Here is a 6000-nt window from a genome sequence, read left to right as displayed (position 1 = left end):
CTACACACTAAACAGCACCAAGAAAAACCACTGGACATTTGCTTCTCCCTTGCTGCACAGGACCACTTCTAATGGGTACATCCAGCTGTTATTTATGACTCAGTCATGGTATAGAGGAGGAAATGTGCACAGAAAGCATATAAAGCTTCAGTCTGCGTATTGTCTCTGCCATTATCAGCTGTTGAGAGCCTGGGCAGATCACTTAACCTGGTGGATATTCAGTTTCCTTACCTGTATGTCCCCTGTTAAGGGACATTAGTACATTAATCAAAATCTTTTCTTGAATTTAAGATGAGATAAGATGTGTCACTTTGTAAATTTCAACTGTCATCTAATATCTGTAACAACAATAGATGTTTCATTTCTCTGTTGACATCAACAAACATGATACAGAATTTTAAGATTAAAAGTAATTTATGCAATATCTTCCCTTTATTCTACCAGGTTTCTAAATACCAACATCCAAGGGCTCCCTCATCCCTCAAAGTGCAATCTTAAACAATAATTTGGGTTGGATGATGTGGCACATTTTTCTAGGGACTTAGGGCCATGTTCAGCCTGAGTCTTGCTAGGGAGTAAATGCCCTGTTAATAAAGTCAGGTCACAAGAAGATCCTCCTCAGTAACAAACTGTACCATCTAGGCACTGAGGTTTGTTGACTGAAATGGCTGGAATGCTTGTGTTCTTGTAGGAAGCATAACCTTATCATGATATCACTGCCATTCGCTATCCACCTCCTACAAGTGATCTCTGCAATTGACAAGTGCACCTTAGTGTTGTTACAGATACTCTGTTACTTAAAAAGCAAACTTGAGGAGAGATAAAAAGAGCAAAACAATTCATTTTCAATCTAATTAAAGTCATTATAAACAGCCTCCCAGTGCTTAACCTTTTTTCCTCCAAAATCCCAATCTTTCAGTTGAATGCTCAGATCTGGAGTTTCATTGAGGTTTTTCTTAATTGCCTTTCCATAACTAATGCGATTCACTTCATTATTACCTCTGCCGAAAGCTGCCTCCAACTTTCAGCCCCCATGCTGATTCATTTACATGCCTATTTATAATGCACATTTTCACTAAATGGTGAAGTCACACCACCTCAAAGTTTAGGAAGCTAAATTGGATTGTGGCCTCTTTAACTGGAAAGCCCTGACTTAAATTATATTTCCTTACATTTCTCTACACTCTCTCTCTCCAAACTCTTCCCTCCTTCCTTCCCTGATTCCTTCCTCTCTTCCTTTCCCCCTCTCCTTACCTGTTGTTTTACCTGCTCATCCTTATAATATCCTCACAGAGCAATCTTACAATTTCAATCATATCTATGACCACCTAACCACTATTTTCACTGAGCAATTACTTTACCACCTGATTTTATTTAACCCTGACAAAAGCCTATGAACAACAACAACAAAAGAAAAGAAAACCTGTGAACTAGATTTAATGATCCCAATTTAAAGGCAAGGAAATTGAAGGTTGAGAGAAAATACAGTGATGAAGAACACCCAGTTTACCAATGATCAAGGTAGAATTTGAACCCAGCCTTTAACCTCTGGAAAGAATTGAGACCATAAAATCATGTCTTATCATAGAAGGGAAACTACTCAGAGAGGTAGTTTCATCTCTTGTCCAGTACTTGTCCAGGGTCTCTCAGTTATTCAGTGGAGGAAGTATAGCAAGAATCCAGACCTACAAACTCCCAGTGCCTGTTTTTCCATCCCTCTTTCACTGAATCTCCTGGGATAGAGCATTAAGTAAGACTTACTGCAATCTAGTCAAAGAGAATGAGTTAGCAGGGAGAATAGGTCAAGGATGGGGGCAGATTCTCACCCAGTGTGAGGAAGCAGGCAGCCAGTGCTCAGTGGGATTGTGGTAATTTTAGTTGGTTTGATGGTTTGTTGGCACAAGGCTGTGGAGATATAATTTAATGAATTCTATTTCTTCTGTGAACTAAGAGGGGGGAGAACTCCTCTGTTGCACGTGAAAGAGCTGTTGGGGTATGGGCTTTGAGGAGAACATGGAGACATTTTTTGGAAAACCGGAGATGTTTGACACCAAGTTGAGGTGGTTTCTGATCCGATGTCTACCAAAGCTTGCTGGCCAAGCATGTGTGTACACACTATCCAGAGAGATGTGCATGAACACAGCTTCTGCCTTCAAAGAGTTTACAACTCAACTAGAGAAATGAGGCTAACATTGAAACAATGAACAAGATATAGTTAAGAAATAAAAAGTGCAGAGCGGTGGGCGGAGCAAGATGGCGGAGGAGTAGGAGACCTGGATTTTGTCTGGTCTCAGGAATTCAGCTGGATGGGGATCAAACCATTCTGAACACCTACAAGCTCAACAGGAGATCGAAGAAAAGAATAGCAACAACTCTCTGAACAGAAAAGCGACCACCTTCTGGAAGGTAGGAGGTGCAGAGAAGTGAATCTGAGGCGATATTCAGGAAGATAGAAAGTGGGGGAGGGGTCCTCCGTTGGTCGCTTCTGGCAAGTGATAGAGCAGCAGAGCACAAAATTGGAACTTTTAGAAGTCAGCTCCACCAAGGGACATCGCTCCAGTGGCTAAGCGGGAGGTGGAACCCTCGCGGGACAGTGTGGTCTCAGGACCCTCGGGGTCACAGAAAGACCGGGGGTGCCTGAGTGCGGCAGAGCTCCAGGGATCGGAGTGGGGAAGCCGGCTGCAGAGACGGAGCCGGGGCGCAGGCTCTCAGCTCGGGGTTGCCATAAACCGTGATCCGCGGCACAGTCGGGCCACTGCTCTTCCAGCAGGGACCCAACAAGCGGCAGATCTGGGGAGACTCCCCTTCCTCCCCCGGGAGGAGCGGTGCGGGAGCACACCGTAGGGATCTGCAGGGTTTGGAGACTCCACACGGGGTCATGTGCCAGAGATAGAAACGCTCAGTCACAGGCAGGGTGAGCATGGAATGCGGCCAGAGACTGGGGAGACGGGAGAGACTGACTGCTTTTCTCAAGGGGTGCACTGAGGAGTGGGGCCCCGAGTTCTCGGCTCCTCCAGGGCAGAGATTGGGAGGCCGCTATTTTCACTCTCCTTCTCCAAAGCTGTACAGAAAGCTTGCAGGGAACAAAAGCTCCCGAGAGCAAACCCAAACAGATTACTTAGCCCAGACTGACAAGGGCGGGGCAATTGTGCCTCCGGCAAATACATTTGGGAACCAGGCAACAGGCCCCTCCCCTAGAAGATCTGCAAGAACAACCAGCCAAGACCAAGTTTACCGATCAATGAGAATGGCAGAACTCCAGCACTAGGGGAATACTGCACATAGAATCCATGGTTTTTTTACCATGATTCTTTAGTCTTTGAAAGTTAATTTTTTTAACTCTTTTTTTTTTTAATTTTTCTTTTTCCCTTTTTCAACCAACATCTTATCAATCCCTTTCTTAAAAAAATTTTTTTATTTTTCATTTTTAGAGTCATATTCCATCCCTTCATAGTAGTTACACTTATTTTATTTTTGGTAAATATATATATATATATAGTTCTCTCTTTAAAATTTTGAGATACAGTTTCTTCTGACAGACCAAAATATACCTTAAATCTCTAGTGTATGGCTTTGTTCTAGTCTCCTGCCTGATCAAATTCTCTCCCTTTTTTTGTTTTTTAATCCTCTTCTTTTTTCAACCAACTTCATATCAATTCCTTTTAAAAATTTTTTTATAATTTTCATCTTTACAGTCATATTCCATCCCTTCATCATATTAACCCTTATTTTTGTATAGTAGTTATACTTATTTTTGGCATATATATATAAGTTGTTCTCTCTTTAAAATTTTGAGATACAGTTTCTTCTAACAGACCAAATATACCCTAAATCTCTAGTGTATGGCTTTGTTCTAGTGTCCTGCCTGATCACATTCTCTCTTTTTTTTCCTCTTTTTTTTTTAAATCCTCTTTGTTCTTTTTTCAAACAACTTCTTATCAATTACTTTTATAACTTTTTTTTATAATTTTCATCTTTACAGTCATATTCCATCCCTTCATCATATCAACCCTCATTTTTGTATATATATGTTTTTCTTTCTTTAAAATTTTGGGAGGCACTTTCTTCTAACAGACCAAAATATGCCCCAAATCTAGTGTGTGGCACTGATCTATGCACCAGCCTGATCATATTTGATCATATTCTGTTTTTTTGTTCTGTTCTGTTTTTGTTTGTTTTTATCTTTTTCTTTTTCTTTTTTCTTTCTTTCCCTTTCTTTTCCCCTGGCTTCAGGTCTTTTCTGATTTGTTTAGAGTATATTTTCTGGGGACGTTGTTACCATGTTAGCATTTTGTTCTCTCATTCACCTATTCTCCTGTGGACAAAATGACAAGATGGAAAAAATCACCTCAACAAAAAGAATAAGAGGTAGTACTGACTGCCAAGGACCTACTCAATACGGACATTAGTACGATCTTGGATCTAGAGTTCAGAATCATGACTTTAAAGACACTAGCTGGGCTTGAAAAAAGTTGGAATGGAAGTTATTAGAGAAACCCTTTCTGGAGAAGTAAAAGAACTAAAATCTAACCAAGTCAAAATCAAAAAGGCTATTAATGAGGTGCAATAAAAAATGGGGTGCTAACTGCTAGGATAAATGAGGCAGAAGAGAGAATCAGTGATATAGAAGACCAAATGATGGAAAATAAAGCTGAGAAAAAGAGAGATAAACAACTACTGGATCACGAGGGCAGAATTCGAAGGATAAGCAATACCATAAGATGAAACAACATTAGAATAATTGGGATCCCAGAAGAAGAAGAAAGAGAGAGAGGGGCAGAAGGTATAATGGAGCAAATTATAGCAGAGAACTTCCCTAATTTGGGGAAGGAAACGGGCATCAAAATCCAGGAGGCACAGAGAACCCCTCTCAAAATCAATAAAAATAGGTCAACACCCCGACATCTAACAGTAAAACTTATGAGTCTCAGAGACAAAGAGAAAAACCTAAAAGGAGCTCAGGAGAAGAGATATGTAACCTAAAATGGTAGAAACATTAAATTGGCAACAGACCTATCCACAGAGACCTGGCAGGCCAGAAAGGACTGGCAGGATATCTTCAGAGCACTAAACGAGAAAAATATGCAGCCAAGAATACTCTATCCAGCTAGGCTGTCATTGAAAATAGAAGGAGAGATAAAAAGCTTCCAGGACAAACAAAAACTAAAGGAATTTGCAAACAGGAAACCAGCCCTACAAGAAATCTTGAAAGGGGTCCTCTAAGCAAAGAGAGAGCCTAAAAACAACATAGACCAGAAAGGAACACAGACAATATACCAGTAATAGTCACCTTACAGGCAATACAATGGCACTAAGTTTATATCTTTCAATAGTTACCCTCAATGTAAATGGGCTAAATGCCCCAATCAAAAGACACAGGCTATCAGATTGGATTAAAAATAAGACCCATCGATATGCTGTCTGCAAGAGACTCATTTTAGACCACACAAAGGCACCCCAGATTGAAAGTGAGGGGGTGGAAAACCATTTACCATGCTAATGGACATCAAAAGAAAGCTGGGGTGGTAATCCTTATAAAAACAAATTAGATTTTAAACCAAAGACTCTAATAAGAGATGAGGAAGGACACTATATCCTACTTAAAGGGTCTATCCAACAAGAAGATCTAACAATTGCAAATATCTATGCCCCTAACATGGGAGCAGCCAATTATATAAGGTAATTAATAACAAAAGCAAAGAAACACATTGACAACAATACAAAAAAGTGGGGGACTTTAACACCCCCCTCACTGAAATGGACAGATCATCTAAGCAAAAGATCAACAAGGAAATAAAGACTTTAAATGACACACTGGACCAAATGGACTTCACAGACATATTCAGAACATTCCACCCCAAAGCAACAGAATACACATTCTTCTCTAGTGCCCATGGAACATTCTCCAGAATCGATCACATCCTAGGTCACAAATCAGGTCTCAACCAGTACCAAAAGATTGGGATCATTGCCTGCCTATTTTCAGACCACAATGCTTTG

This window comes from Mirounga angustirostris, unplaced genomic scaffold (assembly GCF_029215605.1).
Source record: "Mirounga angustirostris isolate CCGP_5_RB_7025 unplaced genomic scaffold, mMirAng1.0.hap1 SCAF_13, whole genome shotgun sequence".
NCBI lineage: Eukaryota > Metazoa > Chordata > Mammalia > Carnivora > Phocidae > Mirounga > Mirounga angustirostris.
This window is presented reverse-complemented; position numbering follows the sequence as displayed.